Source organism: Microtus oregoni, unplaced genomic scaffold, assembly GCF_018167655.1.
Source record: "Microtus oregoni isolate MIOR12 unplaced genomic scaffold, Mior012 000002F_ref0000024, whole genome shotgun sequence".
NCBI lineage: Eukaryota > Metazoa > Chordata > Mammalia > Rodentia > Cricetidae > Microtus > Microtus oregoni.
This window is the reverse complement of record NW_024543061.1, coordinates 88,890,699-88,914,446: the sequence shown is the minus strand read 5'-3', so window position 1 is coordinate 88,914,446 and position 23,748 is coordinate 88,890,699. Positions and strand designations below refer to the sequence as shown.

Here is a 23,748-nt window from a genome sequence, read left to right as displayed (position 1 = left end):
TGTGCTAGAGGACCTGGCAGACCCGTATGGGATCGGATGTGTTTTATGTTCATAGGGCAAAGCCTGCTCCTGATCAAATCTTGAACCTGGATAAACAATGAGGTTAGTTCTGTATCATCAGGTATAAATTCAGCAGTTTCAATATGTAAAATAACTCTTTCGGCGTATTGTGAATCAGTAACTATATTAATAGGTTCTTTAAAATCTCTTAGTACCATAAGAATGGCATATAATTCTGCCTTCTGGACAGAATCATAAGGACTTTGTTCCACCTTACTCAAGTCTTCTGATTTGTAACCTGCCTTCCCTGATTTATTGGCATCAGTATAGAATGTACGGGCTCCAGTTATTGGAGCATCACAGACGATTCGAGGAAGGATCCAAGAAGTTCTCTTTATGAAGTCAAGTCGCTTGCTTTTTGGATAGTTGTTATTAATGTCTCCCAAAAAAATTAGCACAAGCTCTTTGCCATGGTTCATTATCTTCCCATAATTTCTTTAATTCATCAGCAGTGAAAGGCACTATAATTTCTGCTGGGTCTATGCCTGCTAGTTGAGGAAGTCTCAGGTTGCCTTTTATAATTAACTCAGAGACTGTTTCCACATAAGTTTTCAGTTTCTTACTTGGTTTATGTGGTAAAAAGATCCATTCCAAGATAAAATCATCTCTCTGCATTAAAATTCCTGTAGGAGAAATTTTTGATGGTAATATGACGAGAATACAATCGAGCTCTGGATTCACTCTGTCCACATGTGCCTGTTGTAATTTTTCCTCAATCATTGTCAGTTCCTTTTCTGCTTCAGCTGTTAATTCTCTGGGACTGTTTAAATCTTTAGCACCATCCAAGGTTTTGTTCAAATGAATTATTAGATCAGGTGTTATCCCAATAGCTGGTCGTAGACTGGAAATGTCTCCTAACAGTCTTTGAAAGTCATAAAGAGTCCGTAGGCGATCTCTCCTAATTTGTGCCTTTTGTGTCTTAATTTTTTGCAAACCTATTCTATAGCCTAAATAATTAACAGAATCTCCCTTCTGAATCTTTTCAGGAGCAATTTGCAATCCCCATTTAGGTAACAGTATCTGTATTTCTTCAAACAGTCTCTTCAAGGTATCTATGTTTGAATCGGATAACAATATGTCGTCCATGTAATGGTATACTATAGATTTGGGAAATTTCTTGCATATTATTTGCAATGGTTGGTTCACAAAATATTGGCACAGGGAGGGGCTATTTAACATACCCTGGGGGAGGACGGCCCAATGGTACCTCCTCGAAGGTTGAGAATTGTTATAAGTAGGCACTGTGAAGGCAAATTTTTCTCTATCTTCTTTTTGCAAAGATATAGTGAAAAAAACAATCCTTTAAATCAATAACTATGGGAGGCCATCCTTTTGGTAATAAAGAGGGCAAAGGAATTCCAGATTGCAGAGGGCCCATAGGTTGAATAACCTTGTTGATGGCCCTGAGATCTGTCACCATTCTCCATTTACCTGATTTTTTCTTAACCACAAATACAGGAGAATTCCAAGGGCTGGTAGATTCTTCTATATGTCCAGCATCTAGTTGTTCTTGTACCAGCTGTTCTAAAGCCTGTAACTTTTCCTCAGCTAAAGGCCATTGCTTTGTCCATATTGGTTTCTCAGTCAACCATTTTAGAGTCAAGGCTGTTGGTATCTCTGAAGGGACATCAATTGCTTGTTCTTGCACAGCCCGAATGGCCGGTTTTCTCCGTTTGTAATATCTTTTAATATTATTTTCAGAAATATAGGCTCTAGAAGTAGCAGGAATGTTAATTTCGGTATTCCATTGTTGTAATAGGTCACGACCCCATAAATTCATTGCAATATTGGCTACATATGGCCTTAATTTTCCTATTTGTCCCTCTGGCCCTATACATTCAACCCATCTCGTGCTCTGCCTTAGTCGAGATAGGGTTCCAATTCCCAGGAGCTGAACATTTACATTCTGAAGAGGCCAATATGGATGCCAAGATTCTGGGGTAATGATACTTACATCAGCACCTGTGTCCAGCAGGCCAGTAATAAAAATGTCATTTACACACACTCTCGGTTTAGGTCTTTGATCATTTATAGAAGTTTGCCAAAACACACGTAACTCATCTTTCTGATCACTATTGCTTGTAACAGTAGGCATGTGGCTTCCTAATTGTCCTGACGAGGCATGTTCTCTGCAGAAACTGGAAATGACTGAACCATGTTTGCCATGGGGGCCTGTGAGGCCCCCCTCTCACGTTTCCCATCTGTATCAGATTGCCTTGTCTATCTCTTGTAGACCTGCATTCATTCGTCCAGTGTCTGCCTTTTCCACATCGTCTACATAAACCTGAAGGCTGAGTCCTTCTATTTCTGTTATTTCTAGAAGATGCATTATTATTATTTCTGAAAATCTGTTGTTTACAATTCCTTTTCATGTGACCCATTTTGCCACAATTAAAACATTTGGTATTCTGGTGTCTCCTTTTACCTTTGGAAATTGCTTCTTCTACCCATGCTTCAGTGCCATAGTCAAATGTGTCAACATTTAGTGTATGCAAGACCCATTCTTCCAAGGACGCTGATCTGAACTTTAAAGGCCCCAAGATCTTTTTGCATTCCACATTTGCATTTTTGTAAGCCAAAGACTCAATTATTATACGTCTTGCTTCTGGGTCAGATATCCCTATTTGTACAGCCTTAGTTAATCTTTGTAAAAAGTCACTAAAGGGTTCTCTCTGACCCTGTTTAACTGTGACAAATGATTCCATTCTCTGTCCCGGGTCTTGTAACCTGTCCCAAGCCCTTAAGGCTGCTGTAGTACACATGGAGAGTGTGTTTTCATCCAAATTAGCTTGTTCCTGAGGGTTGGAAAAGAGCCCTTCACCTAGAATTTTATCTAGGGAAATGTCAATTCCCTTCGCCTTTTCCTGCTGTTCTAAAAGTCTAGCCTCTTGCCTGAATAAGCATTTCCATTTCAATTGCGGTCCACTCTCAAGGACCGCGGAGCTCAGCTGGAGCCAGTCCGAGGGGGTTGCTCTGCTTGTTGTGGCCCAAGATTTTAGCATCTCTTTAACAAAAGAGGCGTGCATCCCAAAAGTCATGACAGCCTGTTTAATTTCTTTGAGATCATTCATACGTACAGGCTCCCATGTATCCTCCTTGATGACCCTAGGGTTTTTGGAAGCAATCACCTTTTCTGTTGTTATTACTGGAAAGGCATGTAGAGCTGTAGGTAGAGCTTTGTGGAAATTGTCCCGGAGGGATTTATCCATAGATGTAGTTAAAATTTGCCTTTCTACCCTTTACTCTTCTTCATCAGAATTTAGAAATTCCTCAATCTTTTCAATTCTATTCACCATTGCCTTCTGCAATGTCTGAATCTCTTGTCCAGAATTATGTTCCAAAGCCTTCATTGAGGATTCTAAAGTATGAAATTTGTCCATTAGAGATAACATCTCATCATTGGACATAATTTTTATGGCATAAACCGTGCCTTCTTGTATTGACAATCTTTCCGCCAATCTGTCATAAGCTTTAGACAAAATTCGATTGTCACATTCAGCAGTTTTGATTCTCTCAGTTAATGTTTCAGTTCCTACAGAAAGCGACTGCTGGAATTTATGATCCAAAGCAGCTGTTCCTTCTTCCATAGTAATGAATTTCTCCTTAACATCAGCCTGTACCTTTTCTAAATTTTGCTCAGTTAACCGAGTCATGTTAAACAAATATCTGTTCTCTTCCTGGAGAACTTCAAACTGATTCTTGAAAAGATTGTTGTCATTCTCAATAGTTTTTAAACGTTCAATCTCTGTCTTAAGAGACTTGATCATATTTCTATTGTCAAAACATATAGTGCCAAGGAAAACTACGAATCCCAGAAATATCCATAGATGTGGGGTGATAGACACCTCTTGTAAAATCTCCCACATGGTACACTCAAAAAAAGCTCTTGAAATCTAAGAGTCACGTTCTCTGACATTTTATTTATAAAAGAAAAATTCTTTTACCTGCAATGACCGGTTCCGGCCAGTGGTGGCGAAAGAGTCCACTTGAGTCCACGTGGCCTAAGTCTGAAATAAATGACTCAAAAACAAAATTAGAGCAGACACCAGGCTGATAAGTAGCAATTGGGCCAGAAAGGGAACAGAGAGAAAAGCCGCCAAAATGAACAAATCAAAGGGATGCCGGCATGTTTGAGCCGGCTAGCAGGGCCGCTGTCACGTGACCCGAGTGCCGGCGGAGGTGGGAGGGGAGCAGAGACTGATCACGTTGTTACAGAGGCGCTGCTGATTTCAAATTCTCCCGTCCTGCTTGATTCTCTAGCAAGCAGCAGGGAAAATCGAGTTGCTCAGAATCTCAGCTGCTTCCGCGAGCCCAGGGAGACCTCCACAGGGAGGTGCCACTGGGAGCAGTCGCCCCCAGGAGGCTCCGATTTGGGGGCTGGTATCCTCAAAGCCCCACGGGGCAGGCGCCAAATGTATCAGCAGTAAATAAACGCAAAGGCAGATATTAAAGTATATATATACAGTTTTAATGTTTAAACAAACTTACAGAACCGAGGTTTCCACTTAGCCGTTTCACAGGAGGCAGGAAAAAGGAAGGGGCCGCCTCCCGCGCGCCCGATTTATCCCTACGCATTCGCCCGAGGCAAACCCGCCCCCTAAAGGGGCTGGCTTAACCCTACACTCCAAGCCAGGCTTGGTATGGCAGGTCTGTAATATTAGCACCAGAGAGGCAGACATAGCAGAGTTGCAGCAAGTTCCAGGACAAGAATAAAACACATACAAAAAGATGTCTTCCAGTTCTTGATAGAGCATGACCTTGTGGCTCAATGGTAGTGCGTCTGACTCCAACTCTTGATAGAGCATAGAATTTTTTAATATAGTATGATAAATTCCGGATGATTTGATTCATGAAGAAATATAATATTTATTTGTAACATATAATGATTATTAGTAATAGGTATTGAATGTTCCAAGCTCTCCTCACCACAACCCTGCAGGGACCTCATCTCATTTACAGACAGGACATGGCCCAGTGAAGCCAAGTGATTATATATAGCTCATGGAGGTCTTAGAGACTGAGACAGCTGAGCCTGTGCTATACTATTCAACAGAATTTCTTTTGTAACATAGACCTTCCTTAGATCTCATATGCACACTTTAAAACAACTTAGATTCATGCAAAACACTTGAAGGGAGACTCTAAAACCTTACACATTTTGTTCCTCCCAGAGTGCCTACCTTTAGCTGGGTATCAGAAGGTGACTAACAGTTGACTACTGAGCTAGTCATAAGTGTTTTTTATTATACATCATCTTAAAAGTAGGATTCCTGCCAGGCGGTGGTGGCGCACGCCTTTAATCCCAGCACTTGGGAGGCGGGTCTCTGTGAGTTCCAGGCCAGCCAGGTCTACAGAGCTGCTAGTTCCAGGACAGTCACCAAAGCTACAGAGAAACCTTGTCTCAAAACAAACAAACGAACAAACAAACAAACAAAAAAGTGGGATTCCCAAGCTGGGCAGTAGTGGGACACACCTGTAATCCCAGCACTCAGGAGGCAGAGGCAGGTGGATCTCTGTGAGTTCGAGGCCAGCCTGGTCTACAAGAGCTACTTCCAGGACAGGCTCAATAGCTCCTGGGAAACCCTATCTCGAGAAAAAAGAAAAAAAGTGGGGTTCCTGCTCCCAACCCTGTGTGTGGCAGTCACTCACTATGCTGCCCAGGTTGGCTTGGAACTCAAAATCTTCCTGCCTCAGTCTCCTTAGTCCTAGGGTTACAGGAAATGACACCAAGCTGAAGTGAGAACCCACAAAAGTCTATTAAACAATTTGCTAAGGGGTGTGGTGAAAAAACAAACTCACACCGCTGATCCAGCTGCTGCTGTCCCATTGTTCTCCCAAGGGTGATAAGGACCAACTGCAAGGCTTGCTCCAGCTCCAATCTCCCAAGAGAGCACATGCAACCCTTATCCTCCATTTTATCCAGTCACCTCTCCAGAGAAAACCACACCCATGGCAAGTCACCCCAAAAATCATTGCTTAAACGGATCAAGCTCCCACAACACCATGTTTTGTGTTTGGTTCTTTGATCATCTGTTTGTTTAAAGACAATCTTTCTGTGTACTCCATCCTTGTCTTGAACTCACACTGTAGCCCAGGCTCTTCTTAAACGTCTTCTGAGTGACAGGATTTTAAGTATTTGCCACTGTGCCCAACTCTACGTTTGTTTGAAACAGGATCTCACTATGTAGTCCTAATTGTCTTAAAAGAATTTGCTATGGGCTGGAGAGATGGCTCAAGGGGTAAGAACACTGGCTGCTCTTCCAGAAGTCCTGAGTTTAATTTCCAGCAACCACAATGGTGGCTCACAACCACCTGTAATGAGATCTGGTGCCCTCTTCTGGCGTGCAAGCATACATGCAGGCAGAACACTGTATACATAATAAATAAATAAAATCTAAAAAAAAGAATTTGCTATGTAAACCATACTAGTTGAGATGTGATAGTTTCTTCCTCCAAAGCAATGGATTAAAGGCATATGCCACTCCCAGTCCAGCTTTGTGGTATTAATATACCTCTGAGGGACATGCTTTAGTAAGTGGGAAAAATATTAGAGCCACCAATGTGATTTGAAGAGGGCTAAGAGTTGCCACTGGCCTAGTGATACCCCATTAGCCTACAGAGTGGAGAGAGTTAGGATCCCACAAAACACCACCAGAACATGTGCTAGAGCGTTTATTTACTATACCATCGTACGCAGGGTCATTCCCCTGTACAAAACGTTGACTACCCTGAGAGGCACTTTTAGGGACAGATAGGTTATCCTGTCTATGATTGGCTAAGCAAGTGGCAGTTACATTAGTACATTTCTGATCAGCTAGGGCTAACACGGGCTGTCCGGGGCTATAATTCTTTCAACTTTGAGCACAATTGGACAATTCCCAGGGTCTGTCTGTAGCACGAATTCTATAAAAACCCAAAATCAGATATGGGGCTTAATGCTGAAGATCAGAGAAGCAAAGTGGCCAGCCACTGCGGTCTGAGCATTGGTAGAGGTAAAAGAACTTCTAGATGTCTCAGTAGTTAAGAGCCCTGTCTGATCTTCCAGAGGACTTGCGTTCAATTCCCAGAACCCACATGGCAGCTCACAACCATCTGTAACTCCAATCTGAGGTATCTGATGTCCACTTCTTGCTTCTGTGAGCAACGCACACAGGTGATACACAGATGTACATGCAGGCAAAATACTCATACATACAAAATAGAGATAAATAAAACTCGTATTTATCTGCCTGCCTCTGCTTCCTGAGTGCTGGGACTAAAGGTGTGTGCTATCCCTCCCAGCAAACAAAATCTTTTTAAGAAAGGAGGGGGAAGCCGGGCGGTGGTGGCGCACGCCTTTAGTCCCAGCACTCGGGAGGCAGAGGCAGGCGGATCTCTGTGAGTTCGAGGCCAGCCTGGTCTACAAGAGCTAGTTCCAGGACAGGCTCCAAAACCACAGAGAAACCCTGTCTCGAAAAACCAAAAAAAAAAAAAAAAAAAAAGGAGGGGGAGACTGGAAAGACGGCTCAACACACCGCAGTCTCAGGACTCACAGCCTCCCTGCCTCCGTCCGCTAAACGCTGGAATTACAGCCCTATGCCACCACACCCCCTTAAAGTCTCCTTTCCAGACTAATATCTGTGATTCTAGGGAAAACAGAGAGACACACACCACCCTCTTCTTTGGTTTCCTCTTCTGAATGAGCTCTTGCACAGATCAAAGGAGAAACTGGGCAGAGCATATGTTCGTTTTCAGGGGATTCCAGGTGTGGGTATCTTCACTACGAACAGTGACAAATTATAGCCGTTAACCTCTGTGTCTGTCTGCAGGAGACAGGAAGCTGGTGAGCATGGCTGGATTACCTTTTCATCTGCCCACAAGACGTCATGGCAGCAAAGAGTAGCTTGAACTTGTTGACAAGAAAGCTTTTCTCTCGCCCTCACAACACTCCATATTTTGTCTACTTTATTATTAGAGCCATTAGATGCTGACAGTTACTGAACTGCTATTTTCATTTAACTCCCTTGATTGTACACCTACCGTGACTCTCAATTAAAATTCCTAACCAAATCCAAGCGTCTAAGCCTGGCACTGGAAGTCCTGAATCAGCTGGCCTCACCCTATCCTTTTCATTTCATCTCCCGTTACCGGCCCCCAGAAAACTCCGCTCCAGTCAGGCTCAGCTCTTTATTCTATCCACGGTGAACCTATGAATTCCTGTGCTGGACTGTGTGCTGGACTGTGTGCTGGAAATAGCTCTCTTTCTCATGGCTGGGTTTAAGTCCGGTAGTGGGATATGACATGCTGTTTAAAAGTGCATTGCTCTTGAACAAGCGTCTACTTAGCTTTACCGAGAATTGTTGTTGTTTGAGATACGATCTCACTATGTTGACCTCATCCTTGAACTCCTAGACTCAAGCAACCATTTGAAATTACGTGGTGCAAGTGAGAAGGGAACACGGAACACGCAACACACCCGCTTAGGAGTTTATTAGGGGGGCGCGCACAGGCCTGGGGAAGTCAGTGTGCAGAGGGGGGGGGGGGGGCTCCAGCCTATACATACACACAGGGGGGTGATGCAACCACACATGCACACAAGGGCTTAGCTGAGTCACACGTGGATGACGACGCGACCACACACGCACGTGGGTCACACAGGGCCCCAGGGCCATTAAGCACTTCTGCCTGAGGGCTTGTCTGCACATACATGGCCCTAGAACCCCAAGTGTCAGCCTTATTGTGGCTGAAATCCTAACACCACCCATGGTGTATTGTAGTCTCTACAGAAGCCGGAACTTCAGGCTTGTGCTATCATTTCCAGCCTACTGCAAATTAATGTCAGGCAAATGACTTAACCTCAAACTCAGGTTGTCAGACTTGGCGGCGAGTGCCTTTCACCTCTGAGCCATCTTTCCAGCCAATGACTTATTTATTTTGAAACTTGGCATTTGGGGAAAAAAAGAAAAAACAGAGTAGGCTTTAAATGGATTATGATGAATCTGACAAGGTGAAATGAGAAATCTGAAAACTTGAAAGGTTTTGGGAGTTCTCTAGGCAGTGATTCTCAACCTTCTAATGCTGCAACGCTTTAATACAGCTCCTCATACTGCGATGACCCCCAGCCATAAAATAAAATTATTTTCATTTGTGCTTTATAACTGAGATTTTGCTACTGTTATGATGCCCCTACTATATTTTTATTTATTTATTTATTTATTTATTTATTTATTTATGTTTTTCTTCTCTGTGGTTTTGGAGCCTGTCCTGGAAGCAGCTCTTGTAGACCAGGCTGGTCTGGAACTCACAGAGATCCGCCTGCCTCTGCCTCCCGAGTGCTGGGATTAAAGGCGTGCGCCACCACCACCCGGCTACTGTTATGAATTGTAATGTAAATATTTCTGAAGATAGAGGTTTGCCAAAGGGGTCATGACCCACAGGTTGAGAACCACTTAACTAGATTTGTGTTGCTTTATCTTGATTTGGTTTTATAAAGTCCGGTTTTACCCATCATTGTGTGTGACCTTTTTGTCCTCCATCCATTATTAGAAATGGTTTTTCATCTGTGCATGAAATCATAAGAGAAACATAAGAGGGCAAAAGGAAGATACGTTTTATTTAAAAGGTTGTATAAAACTGGGGACCATAGGCCAATGGCATGGTACTGGCTTAGCGAGGTCCTAAATCCAACCCCCAGCACAGCCATGGCAGTTTGAATGAGAATATTCCCAAAAATTCAGATGTTTAAATAGTTGGTTTTTAGTCAGTGTGGCTCTTCAGGTAGGATTAGGAAGTATGGCCTTGCTGGAGAAGAGGGTGTGTTTTAAGGTTTCAGAGACTGGGGTCATTCTTTGTTGACCGTCTCTGCTTTGTGCTTGTAGTTCCAGGTATGAGCTCTCTGCTCCCTGCTCAGGCTACTCCACTCTGCCATCATGGGCTCTAACCCTTGGAACTGTAGGCTAAAACAAACTCGTCTCTAGATTGCCTTGGTCGTGGTGTTTTATCAGTGACAGAAAAGTACCTGATACACTAGCAAAATAAAAAATTTATACACACACACACGCTCATACATACATGTAGGAGAAACCGCCGTCTAGATTGGAGTTAATGAAGATTTATGGCATAGGCATTCGCGAGACATGGTGGGGTGACATAATTCCAACTATTAGGAAGGCTGAGGCAGGAGGACTGCCTTGAGTTCAAGTCCAGCCCAAGTTACAGAGTAAATTCCAGGCCTGCTGAGGCTACAGAGTGAGACAGGACCTTACTCCCCCCACCTATGTATGTATGTATGCATGCATGCATGTATGTGTGTGTGTATATATCTATGTGTACCTGTATGTATATATGTGGGTATGTATGTATGTATGTATGTGTGTGTTTGTATGTGTGTATCTGTATATATGTGTGTGTGTATGCATGTATGTGTGTATATGTATGTGTGTGTGTGTGTATGTGTACTTGTGTGTATGTGTGTGAATGAGTTAGATGACAGTGTACATGAGCCTAGCTTGCATAAGATGCTGGGCCATAGACCCCACACTGAAAAATAAATAAATAACAGGTGCAGGATCGTTTCCAAAAGGAGCTGTGGAATATCCTGGGCAGTTCTGGACCTTCTGCCTTTGCCTTTGTCAAATCTGCATGATGTACCTTAGTGCCCAACAAGTGTTAGGTTTGAGTACAGACAGTTTTTCTAGTCAACAGTACTGTTTGAAGACTTTATGTAATGATGTTTCTCCGAGTAAGCTAACACTTCATTTTCTTTTCATTCAAAATGAGAAGGTTTGGGCTGGAGAGATGGCTCAGTGGTTAAGAGCATTGCCTGCTCTTCCAAAGGTCCTGAGTTCAATTCCCGGCAACCACATGGTGGCTCACAACCATCTGTAATGATGTCTGATGCCCTCTTCTGGCCTGCAGACATACACACAGACAGAATATTGTATACATAATAATAAATAAATATTAAAAAAAAAACAACAAAAAAACCAAAATGAGAAGGTTTAGGGTTGTGGCTCAGTGGTGGAGCACGGATTTAGTATGTTTCAGGTCCTGATTTCAAGCTCCAGTACAGAAAAATAAGAGAATAAATAGTGTAATTATTCAGCCAAAAATAAGGCTGCACTTCCCGGTTCTAGAGCCATGCATGTGCAGACAAACCCTCAGGCAAAAGTGCCTGAATGTTAAAGCCCCCTCACCCCACCCCTACCCCCGTGTGACCCACATGCACGCATACGTGGTTACATCCACTATGACTCAGCTAAACCCTTGCACGCATGTGTGAGCCTATCATCTGCATCACCTGCATGTGACATAGTCACGCCAACCCCCTGTGCGCACGCACTAGGCAGCTTTTAAAAAGCTGGATGCACCATCTCCCTCTCTCTCTCTGCACACTGATTCCCCAGGCCTGTACGCACCCCCAATAATAAACTCCTAAGCGGGTCTTTGCATGTTCCGTGTCTGTGTTTCCTTCTCACTCACGCCCAGGTAATTTCAAATAGAGCTTATGAAAATGAGAAACCAATTTATTAATGAAGGCAATATGTAAGCCAGCCCTGGTGGTGCAGGCCTTTATCTCACTGACTCCAGCTTCTGAAGCAAGGCTGGCCTGGACTGCAGAGTAAATTCAAGGCCACTCCAGTGTGACTTGTTTCAAAATAAAACATTAAAAAAGCCATAGCTGATGACTCATCAGCTAAAAGTGTTTGCTGCACAGTCCCGATGACCTCAATTCCATCCTCAGAACCCACAGCAGAAGGCAAAAACAGCTCCTGGAAGTCATTCCCAGGCTCTCTAAGTGTGCACCCCCCACATACACGGGCACACATGTGCACCCCCCACATACACGGGCACACATGTGCACCCCCCCACATACACGGGCACACGTGTGTACCCACACACATACACGGGCACACGTGTGCACCCACACACATACACGGGCACACATGTGCACCCACACACACATACACGGGAAGATGTGTGCACCGACACACATACACGGGCACACATGTGCACCCACACACATACACGGGCACACGTGTGTACCCACACACATACAAGGGCACATGTGTGCACCCACACACATACACGGGCACACGTGTGCAACCCCCCACATACACGGGCACACGTGTGCACCCACACACATACACGGGCACACGTGTGCACCCACACACATACACGGGCACACGTGTGCACCCACACACATACACGGGCACACGTGTGCACCCACACACATACACGGGCACACATATCATGTACAACAACAATAAACAAAATAAAATTTAAATTTTTCAAGTAAAATGGGGCAAGACTGTAGCTCATTGGTAAGACATTTATCTCTTGGGGGCTGGAGAGATGGCTCAGTGGTTAAGAGCATTGCCTGCTCTTCCAAAGGTCCTGAGTTCAATTCCTGGCAACCACATGGTGGCTCACAACCATCTGTAAAGAGGTCTGGCGCCCTCTTCTGGCCTTCAGGCATACAGACAGAATATTGTATACATAATAAATAAATAAATATTAAAAAAAAAGACAGTTATCTCACATGCTTGAGACCCTAAATTCAGTCCACAACGTACACACACACACACACACACACACACACACACACACACACACGACACATCCTGATTGGTCAGTGGTGGAACACGCCTTCAATCCCAGCACTTGAGAGGCAGAAGCTGGTGGACTACGTGAGGCCAGCCTGGTCTGTAGAGCAAGTTCCAGGACAGGCTCCAAAGCCACACAGAGAAGCCTTGTCTTGAAAACCATACGAAAAATAAAAACGACAGAGTCTGTATATTACAAACACAGAATACAAAAGGTCCTCAAAGCAGGACATTTAGGCACAGGTGGATGTTCACTACCATCCGTTAGGTAGGTGTGACAGAACATGCCTATAATTCTAGCATGTGGGGGGCAGAAGCAGAAATCACTGCATGTTCAAGCCAACGTGATCTATATAGCAAGTTCCAGGCCAGTCAGAGCAACAAGTAAAACTGGTTTTGTTTTGTTTGTTTTATTCTTTTTAAGGTCAAAAAGAGAAGGCTCGGGTGTGATAGTTCATGCTGATGGCCTGACAGCTGGGAAGCAGAGGCAGGAGGAGGACTGCTCCCAGTTTGAGGCCAACCTAGACCACTTAATGAGTTCCAGGTAGACTACTTAATGAGTTCCTAGACCACTTAATAAGTTCCAGGTAGCTCTGGCACTTGTTTCTTTTCTTTTCTTTTTTTTATTTTCGAGACAGGGTTTCTCTGAAGCTTTTTGGTTGGCAGTTGTTTCAAACAAACAAAAACAGTTAAAAAAAAACAAAAACATTTGGCAGCTGGGCGTGTTGTCTCACCTGGAGGTCAAGGCCACATCGCTGGCTATAACCTAAGTTTCAGATCAGCCTGAACTAGAAATTTTCTTTTTTTTCTTTTTCAAGACAGGGTTTCTCTGCATAGCCCCGGCTGTCTTGGAACATGTTCTGTAGATCAGGCTGGCTTCAAACTCAGAGATCTGACTATTTTGGCCTCCCAAGTACTTGGATTATAGGTGCCTGCCACCACACCTGGCTACCTGAACTGAACTAGAATTAATAACAAACAGCAGGCTTTTAATCCCAGCACTTGGGAGGCAGAGGTAGGCAGATCTCCATGAGTTCGAGGCCAGCCTGGTCTACAAGAGCTAGTTCCAGGACAGGCTCCAAAGCCACAGAGAAACCCTGTCTCAAAAACACCAAAAAAAAAAAAAAAAAAAAAAAAGCTTTAAAATAAATAAATAACGGTGAATTGTGATGTCTTTAATCCCAGCACTCCAGAGGCAAAGGCAGTCTAATCTCTTATGAGTTTGAGGCCAGTCTGGCCTACATATCAAATTTCAGGCCAACTGAGTCTGTATAGTGAGACACAGTTTAAAAAACAAAAAATCTAATAAATAAACAGATAGAAGCAGATTGTAAAGGATCACTTTGAGTTTGAGGCCAGCCTGGAGCACAAAGTAAGACCTGAGTCAACAGAAAGGAGGAAAGAAGGAAGACGAGGAAAAAGGAAAGGACAACCTGTTTAATGTGTTTAGTTGTTTGCAAATAACTCTGTAACTGTCAGACTGTAGAGATTCAGAATGTAATTGGTTTTTTGCTGCCTCCCTGACATACGTTTTCAAATGTTTTTAAATGGAGTCTTGGAGTGAATTGACTCACTTTACTCTTTCAAGAACCTACAGAATGATTCCAGTCAATGCACCCCCTGGAAGATTTTTACCTGCTGGAGCCAATGATTTACTCCTTTGAAATCTGGAAAACTGACCTTAGAGTTTTGAGTTTTGTTTCCTTCCCTCCTTCCTCCCTTCCTTCCCTCCTCCCTTCCTTTCTTCCCTCCTTCCTTCCTTCCTTCCTCCCTTCTTCCTTCCTTCCCTCTTTCCCTCCCTCCCTCCCTTTCTTTCTTGTCAAATGTTTCATATACATAGTACTGAGCTTCACAGAGTCATTTTTTTTTTAGTTACATGTATTTGTTGTGTGTGTGTTATGGTGGACATATCAGAGGAATGTCAGCAGGTAGCAATTGACCTCAGGGTATCGGCCCACTAGGAAACAAAATCCTGATGGGTGAATCTCAGACAGGCAAGGCCCTGAGAGCCTCAGACCTAGACTGTTTCTTACTATTGCTGTGTCTATATATTTTTGCTGCTGCCATTTCTATTTAGTATCTGGTACGGTGAGAATGGGCGTGGGGAGAGCCACTCTGTGTGGAGGCCGGAAAATAGGAGCCTATATCTGCACTGACCAAAGGTCAGAGAATTGGAACTCACCTCTAGATCCTTCAAGGTTATCATGCTTCTACCTCAGACAAAGGTCCCACCTGGTTGTAAATCAGCGGGTTCTGCTCTCTCAACAGATGAGGCTATAGCCAGACCTTGTGCTCCAGGAATGGAGAAGTAGATCTGTTCCTACCTCAAAAGTCTAAGGATCCAACTAAGTTCCAGTTCCCTTAAGGAGACGGGATTAGATTCCACCCAGGGAGTGGTTTGCCTACAAGAATGGTCTAGGGTAGAAGCGTGACTTGTTTTGTTCTAGCAACAGAATGTTTAACTCTGAATGTAGCCCGAGACCTTCAACTGGTTTGCTCATTTCCTTGTATCATGTTAATGCAGTCTTTTGTCTAATTCCTATGTTTTGGGGTCAGGAGTACTTTAAGCAGTTGGAAATTAAATGCGGACGAATTTTCATTACTCACTGGAATTCCCTCCCAATACTGTCGTATATGTTTATCCGTTTGATTATTTTCATTCACATCTTCATATCCATTACTATATTTCTAAATCCTCATGCCCCTACACTGGCAAGAGGTATTTTTGTCGAGGCTGGTCCCTGACACCACTGCCTTTATTTCTCTTGAAAATATTCCGTTCTACTGGACATTTTAACCTGTGGATTATTATGAAGATCATTTCCTCCTCAACTGTACTGTTTAACTGAAGCAATGATTTTATACTATAATAGTGTTAGCCTCACAAGCCTGTGCCTGAACTGGACGCTGCGGAAGCAGCGAAGGGGCAGCCTCTCGGGGGTGTGTCGGCCACCACTGGCGTGTACAGGAGGCTGGCTAGGGTTCTTGGCACCATTCTCCACTTGTGCAAGCTGCCCTGGCCGGGGGCCAGTGCCCTGCTCAAGAGGCGGTGCTTAAGCAGCACTGTTTCCTCCTACAGTGGACACAGCTGAAATCCCTGCTAAAAGACCAAGATTAAACTACATCATTCACCCAGTGAAAAACAGTTTCTACAATGCTACGGATTTATTTGGATTACCATGCCAGCTGACCAAAAAACCTATGGTGTCTTCTGCTTGTAACGGAACACGGAAGGTGGCCCCTGCAGGAGAGGTATTTTCGAGTCTTTGTCTTGTGAACTGACAGGTTCTGGATCCTGCAACAGCAGGCTGAAAGATCAGAGTGACAGGGTCCCGAGATCAGCCTTCTTTTGGGGTGTCCAAAAGGATGAAAAGGAAAAATACCGAAAGTTATTGGAGAGACTTAAAGAAGGAGGTCATGGAAACACTCTCCCTCCTGTAGCTTCACATCATAGTTCTCAGAGAAGTCAGATGGACACATTAAAGACCAGAGGCTGTGTTATGGTTTAAGTAAAATGCTGCAGGTCCCTGAGTGACTGCAGCGGGCAACGGGGCCATGAGACCACAGGTTCCTGAAGTGGCCTCAGGCAACAGACAGCGGGTCCTGAGAGCAGCCCCAGTCCCAGGCAGGGATGTTGCAGTTCCCCAAGTGGCTGCAGTGGGCCACGAATCCGAGGCAGGGAGCTGCATGGTGGGTGAGAAACTTCGATGGGGTAGTTAGTTCCACGAGGAGAGACAGACAGACGGGCACGTCATGAGACCATGCCTCAGGTCTCCAAAGGTCCAGGAAGGTACCATGTGGCAGGCGAGAGACAGAGACGTGGATAGGCACACCATGCAGAGAGAGAGAAACAGAGAAGGGGGAAGGGGAGAAGTAGGGAGAAGGGCAAAAGGCTAATCAACCCAATAATAAAATGGGGCACTGAGCTGAACAGAGAATTCTCAACAGAAAAAGTTCAAATGGCCAAAAGACACTTAAGGTCATGCTCAAATCAACTTCATTAGCGATCAGGGAAATGCAAATCAAGACAACTTTAAGATACCATCTTACACCTGTCAGAATTGCTAAATTCAAAAACACCAATGATAGCCTTTGCTGGAGAGGTTGTGGAGAAAGGGGTACACTCATCCATTGCTGGTGGGAATGCAAACTTGTGCAACCACTTTGGAAAGCAGTGTGGCGGTTTCTCAGGAAATTCGGAATCAACCTACCCCTGGACCCAGCAATACCACTCTTGGGAATATACCCAAGAGATGCCCTATCATACAACAAAAGTATATGCTCAACTATGTTCATAGCAGCAGTGTTTGTAATAGCCAGTGTTATGGTTTTGGTCCCTTTAAGAGACAAGCCACACCCATTCCCCTCCCCATCTGCTGAGGCAGGCTGATCTTCAGCTTCTGGCCTGAGCTCACTCTCTTTTCCATCTTCCTCTCGGAGAGGCACCTTCACTTCTGCCTCTCTCCCCACTTCTCTGCTTCCCCCCTTCTCTGTCCCTTTCTCCTCTTCTCTGTCTCTCTCTCTCTCTCTCTCCCTCTCTCTCTGCCCCCCCCCTTCACCCTTCCTCCTCCATAACCCCCTGAATAAACATTCAACCTCACCCTGCATGTCGTGTCTATCCATGTTTCTGTCTTCTGCCCGCCCGCCATGTGTCTCCCTGCCTGGAACCAGCCATTGCTGGGGACCAGCAGCCATCTCTGCCTGGGGCCCACTGCCTGCTGCCACATGGCCCGCCACCACTTTTCTGAGACCAGCAGCTGTCTCTGCCTGGGACTGGCTGCTCCCAGGGCCCGCTATCTGCCGCCACATGGCCCACCACCACCATTTGGGACCTACAGCATTTCTGCTGCCTACTGCCATGGGGGATCTTGCAGCATTTTTAAAAAAGAACAACATTTTGGTGCCGTGTGACTCGGATGATTCGCCCGCCCCAGACTTCCACCTGGGGCTGGAGTTCCGGCTGTAGGCGCCGTCCGGGACTCTGAGTTCCCTCCTGGGGTAGAATCAGGACTCGAGGACCTTCTCTACAATGACCCACGTGTTCCATCTGCCTGGACGCAGCTCCTCCAAACAACAAATCAACTAATTGTGAGTGTCCCCATCTCGGCCAGCTTAACCATCTCTTTTAACCCAAGGGATTGACCGTTGAGCTCCCGACAACCCTTCATGGTTTTTAGGGATGGGGGGGACCTCCAACCGCCGGCTTTCAGGGCCTTGGTTGTTCCCTTTGCTGGCATTCAATTCGGGTTGTCTCCTGTGCTAAGCCTGTGCCTGAGACGGCTGGCCTTAGCCAGCCCCTCAGCTCACCCGTGCCTGGAGGCCCAGGGTCTCCAGTTCTCCCTCTTTTTCTTTTTTCATTCCTTTTCTTCCTTCTTTTTGTCTTAACTGCTGCTACAGTGCAGCACGCCGCTACGGTGCAGCCTGACCTTGGCTGAATCCCTCCTGCCTGGGAATCCCTCTCCCGTCGGAGGCTCGAGTCGATTCAGCCAGGTTATAGCACCCCCCCTGTGAGCTCGGATGCCTGTTCACAGGGCCTGGGTGTTCGTCCACTACGGTGTGGTCTGACCTTGGCTGAATCCCTCCTGCCCGGGAATCCCTCTCCCGTCGGAGGCTCGAGTCGATTCAGCCAGGTTATAGCACCCCCCCTGTGAGCTCAGATGCCTGTTCACAGGGCCTGGGTGTTCGTGCCATCTGCATCTCGCCTTAACAGGGAGCCGTTCTTGTTGTAGGCTTGAGGTGCCACGGTTTTTGCAGGTGTTTTCACGGCCTTGACCATGGGAGCCAAGCCATCCAGACCTATCACTCCGGCCTCATGATTTAATGCCTTACACTTTTCCATCTCTGTCCAAATAAATGGCCCCATTAAAACTATAGACAGCCGTTTTTTTCGGTTCCAGCCTTTTGCCCTCCCCTCTGCGGCTTCTGTTATGTCATGGCGGCTCAGCAACAGAACAGACCACACGTGGTGGTCGCCATCTTGGCTGAGGGCCAGATGGATCGGGTGACTTTTTCCGCCATCTTGGCTGAGAGCCAGATCACGTGACCACACTCTCCTGGTTTTACCCTGCCTCTTCACTCGGTTTTCACTAAACTCCTCATGCTAACTCTGTTACATGTGTTTTGAGCAATGGTCAAATGTCTCTGATAGGACCCGTCAGAGTCGTCCACATTGCAAAATTCCTGTTCACTCTTTCTATACATAATAATACATATATTTTAAACTGGTATGTACCTTTAAGTCTCTTAAGCTGTTCTCTACCATTGTCAGTTCTGCCACTAACCTTATATTATGAGCAGTTTTTTCCCTCTCTCTGCCTTTTTACAAATGTAAATCTTACCTGTTGAGAGCCAGTGTGGTCAAGCTCAGACCCAACTTTCCAAACAAATTCTATACTATAGTTATACCTAATAAACAGCCCTCAACTGCTCAGAGATCTCGGGAATGTGATATTGAAGTATTTAATTATTAAAAACTTTTCACAACAACAAAAAAGAGACAGGTTGGCTCCTAGCAGCAGCTCTCTGCTCCCTCCAAAGAAGACAGAAGACAGACACGCGCAAAACAACGTCCTTCTGCATTTCACTTCGACTGCAGAATGCTGACCATTGGGCAAACCTGCCTTTTGTCTAAAGTAAAGACCTCTAGACATGGACGGAATCACTGGAATCGACAGCCTAGCTGCTCAGGTTAAGGTAGGCCTGTCTTCCTACAGATTTCTTAGCCCACAGGGTCTTCTGCAGCCTGGCAGGCCCTGCACTAAACAGCAAAGCTCAAGTGCAACCTTCCACGACCATGGAGGACCCAAAAAAGAGTAGCTCTGGGTGCCAACCAAGTAAGTTCTCTGTTATTTTTTAATAACTCAAGTAAAATCTTATCCTTCTCAAAGATCTCTGACAGTTTGATAGCTGAGAGGTTTTCCCAGGTGACCTCACCAAACAAATTTCAAACCAAATTTATCTCTTATGCTACAGTCATTATATGCCTAAAACTTCTGTTTTCACAAACCCAAGAAGTTCTCGTGAGTTCCAGGGAGCCGAATTAAAGAATCCACCTTAAACAGGTCAGATACATCCCCCTCAATTCCCTGGTCCTAAAATTTTTTTTCCCTTAATTTAACTTTGTTCTTTGTTCTGCCAGTACATTAGGGACACCAGACATTCCCATGCCACAGACATCGGTCAGAAGCAAAGAAACCAGCTATGCCAGGATGTGACCAGCACCCAGCCTTCTCTCGCCCCCCCCCCCAAAGACGAAGCCCACAATCAGCCGGAAACAGTCTTGAGAGTTCGCCGCCCCAGTTCCTTTGGGCTGTGCTGCCTGGTCTCCTGCTTTTTATTATAAGGAAGACCTGGGAATGTTGTGCTTTCCTGTCGCTTTAAGGGACAAGCCACGCCCACTCCCATTACCTCTGACCTGCCCGCCGCCATCTTGGGCCCTTCCTTTTCTGCTTCCTTGATGTGCATCCTTTTTATTATAAGGAAGACCTGGGAATGTTATGGTTTTGGTCCCTTTAAGAGACAAGCCACACCCATTCCCCTCCCCATCTGCTGAGGCAGGCTGATCTTCAGCTTCTGGCCTGAGCTCACTCTCTTTTCCATCTTCCTCTCGGAGAGGCACCTTCACTTCTGCCTCTCTCCCCACTTCTCTGCTTCCCCCCTTCTCTGTCCCTTTCTCCTCTTCTCTCTCTCTCTCTCTCTCTCTCTCTCTCTCCCTCTCTCTCTGCCCCCCCTTCACCCTTCTGCCTCCATAACCTCCTGAATAAACATTCAACCTCACTCTGCATGTCGTGTCTATCCATGTTTCTGTCTGTCTGCCTGCCTGACATGTGTCTCCCTGCCTGGGACCAGCCATTGCTCAGGGACCAGCAGCCGTCTCTGCCTGGGGCCCACTGTCTGCCGCCACATGGCCCGCCACCACTACCACTCAGGTCGCTGCTCTGGGACCGGCAGCCATTTCTGCCTGGGACTGGCTGCTCCCAGGGCCCGCTGCCTGCCACCACATGGCCCGCTACCACCATTTGGGACCTACAGCATTTCTGCTGCCTACTGCCACGGGAGATCTTGCATTTTTTAAAAGAACAACAGCCAGAACCTGGAAACAACCTAGATGCCCTTCAATGGAAGAATGGATGAAGAAAGTATGGAATATATACATATTAGAGTACTACTCAGCAGTAAAAAACAATGACTTCTTGAATTTTGCATACAAATGGATGGAAATAGAAAACACTATCCTGAGTGAGGTAAGCCAGACCCAAAAAGAGGAACATGGGATGTACTCACTCATATTTGGTTTCTAGCCATAAATAAAGGACATTGAGCTTATAATTCATGTTCCTAGAGAAGCTAAATAAGAAGGTGAATCCAAAGACAAACACATAGGCATCCTCATGAATATTAACCTTCATCAGGCGATGAAAGGAGACAGAGACAGAGACCCACATGGGAGCACGGGACTGAAATCTCAAGGTCCAAATCAGGAGCAGAAGGGGAGAGAGCACGAGCAAGGAACTCAGGACCACGAGGGGTGCACCCACACACTGAGACAATGGGGATGTTCTATCAGGAACTCACCAAGGCCAGCTGGCCTGGGTCTGAAAAAGCATGGGATAAAACCGGACTCACTGAACATAGCGGACAATGAGGACTACTGAGAACTCAAGAACAAGGACAATGGGTTTTTGATCCTACTGCACGTACTGGCTTTGGGGGAGTCTAGGCAGTTTGGATGCTCACCTTACTAGACCTGGATGGAGGTGGGTGATCCTTGGACTTCCCACAGGTCAGGGAACCCTGATTGTTCTTCGGGCTGATGGGGGAGGGGGAGGGAAATGGGAGGCGGTGGCGGGGAGAAGGCAGAAATCTTAAATAAATAAATAAATAAATAAAAAGAAGTAGAAGAAGGGAGAGACAGAAGCTGCCTCTTTGAGAGAGAGAGATGCAAAGAAAGGACTCAGGCTGGTAGCTGAAGATCAGGATGCCTCCACAGACAGTGGGTAAGGGAGTGAACTTGGCTTGTCTCTTAAAGGGACAGAGCAAACCATTACAGGCTAGGTCTCCAGCAGAGTCATAGAGGCAGAACCCACTTTGTTCCAAAACAGTACAGAGTTGTTGAAACAAGGGGCCTCTCTGTTTAAGGAGAAGTGAGAAGAGGTACTCAAAGGGGAAAACAGATACAGAGAAGAAGGCGGGACTCCAATTTGAAAAGGAGGGTACAAGGGGACACCAATGGGAGCCTGGTTTGTCTGCCCAGCTACTCCTTGGAAGTGGGTGAAATGGCTTTCCCAGGAGGAAAATGTCAGTGCTTGAGGCAAAGGAAAAGAACTTCCCAAGCTGAGAAAAGGAGAGAAGAACAGATCTCTTTGAACTTACAGAGGACATGGAAAAGGAAACCAGTAACGCCCTGGGCCATGGTCCACCAGATGAGATCCTAAGCAGCATTTTCAAATTGCGAATTACTCGAGGAGATATTCAGACCTTCAAGAACTATCAGTGCTCAATGATGAGGTCATTAATTTTTACAAGAATCTTCTAGAGGAAAGGAGTAAAAAGTAAGGCTATCCAACCAGCACTTCATGCATTCAGTACATTCTTCTATCCCAAATTAAAGTCTGGAGGTTACCAAGCAGTGAAAAGATGGACCAAAGGGGTAAATCTCTTTGAACAAGAGCTTATTCTGGTACCTATTCATCAGGAGGTGCATTGGAACCTGGTGGTGATGGACCTAAGAAAAAAGTGTCTTAAATATCTGGAGTCTATGGGACATAAAGGCCACAGGATCTGTGAGATTCCTCTTCAGTATTTGTAGGGTGAAAGTAAGACCAAAAGAAATACAGATCTCAGTCTCTTAGAGTGGACCCACTACAGCATAAAGCCACATGGGATTCCTCAACAGTGGAATGAGAGTGATTGTGGAATATTTACTTGCAAATGTGCAGATTATATTTCTAGGGACAAACCCATCACAGTTACTCAGCACCAGATGCCTCTAGTGTGGGAAATCCTTCACCAATAGTTGCTGTGACAATGCCCTGCCCCGGCCTTCTAGCTGCTGGTGGTTCTTTCATGGAGGTTTCCATAAACCTTATGCATTGTGGGTCAAAAGGTTCCCATATCATTTCTGTTCTCTCATAGGTACTGAGCCATCAAGAGTGCATGAAGGCCTCTCCACAGCAGCCCTGACTTGAGGTGAGGAGAGGCTGCTTGCAACCCTGTTTCTAAGGCTGTGCTTGCTCAGAGCCCTAGATTGTTCACCCCAAACAAGAACAAATGTTCATTAATGTTTCTTGTTTTAAAGTGTTATTTCCATATGGATGTGGGAAATGCAGGATTTGTTTTGTGGATTGTTGTTTCTGTATATTTGCTCACGTGTACTCACTCACCCCCTCATTTGCAAACACTGGGTGGTGCCCTTTCCTCACTGCTCTTTTATAATTAACGATAAATAATTTGCTTGAACTATTTATTTCTGAAGAGAATGGTTTTTTTTTTGTTTTTTTGTTTTTTTTTTTTTTGTTTTTTTTTTTGGTTTTTCGAGACAGGGTTTCTCTGTGGCTTTGGAGCCTGTCCTGGAACTCGCTCTGTAGACCAGGCTGGTCACAGAGATCCGCCTGCCTCTGCCTCCCGAGTGCTGGGATTAAAGGCGTGCGCCACCATCGCCCGGCTTCTGAAGAGAATGTTAATCAAACTTGCCACTCTCTGCTGCAGAGGGACATCAGCAGGGCAGGAAGGGGTGTTCATCAGCTTCTCTAATGCTGGAGTAGGAACTGCCCACATGAAGCTAAGTTTCTCTCTTTTGAGACTTGAGGATGTCGGAAGAAATGACGATGATGTGTTGTAGGAATCTGCTGCCTTTTAGAGAAGCACAGTTCATGGAAATGTGGAATTCGGTCTGTGCAGCCTCAGAACAGTGCCTGCTCATCTTAGAGACTTCCTTTTCTGGAACTGAAGTAGCTTGGCTTCCTCTTGAAACTGGATTCACCAGCCTGGTCTACAAGAGCTAGTTCCAGGACAGGCTCCAAAACCACAGAGAAACCCTGTCTCGAAAAACCAAAAAAAAAAAAAAAAAAAAAAAAAGAAACTGGATTCAAAGTCACTGTGACCA

General features: G+C 45.3%; 1 pseudogene; it reads left to right on the top strand.

Moving 5' to 3' along the window:
• The first annotated feature begins 6,985 nt into the window (after window positions 1-6,985).
• Window positions 6,986-22,668, top strand: LOC121436933 (annotated as a pseudogene).
• The last annotated feature ends 1,080 nt before the right edge of the window (window positions 22,669-23,748 follow it).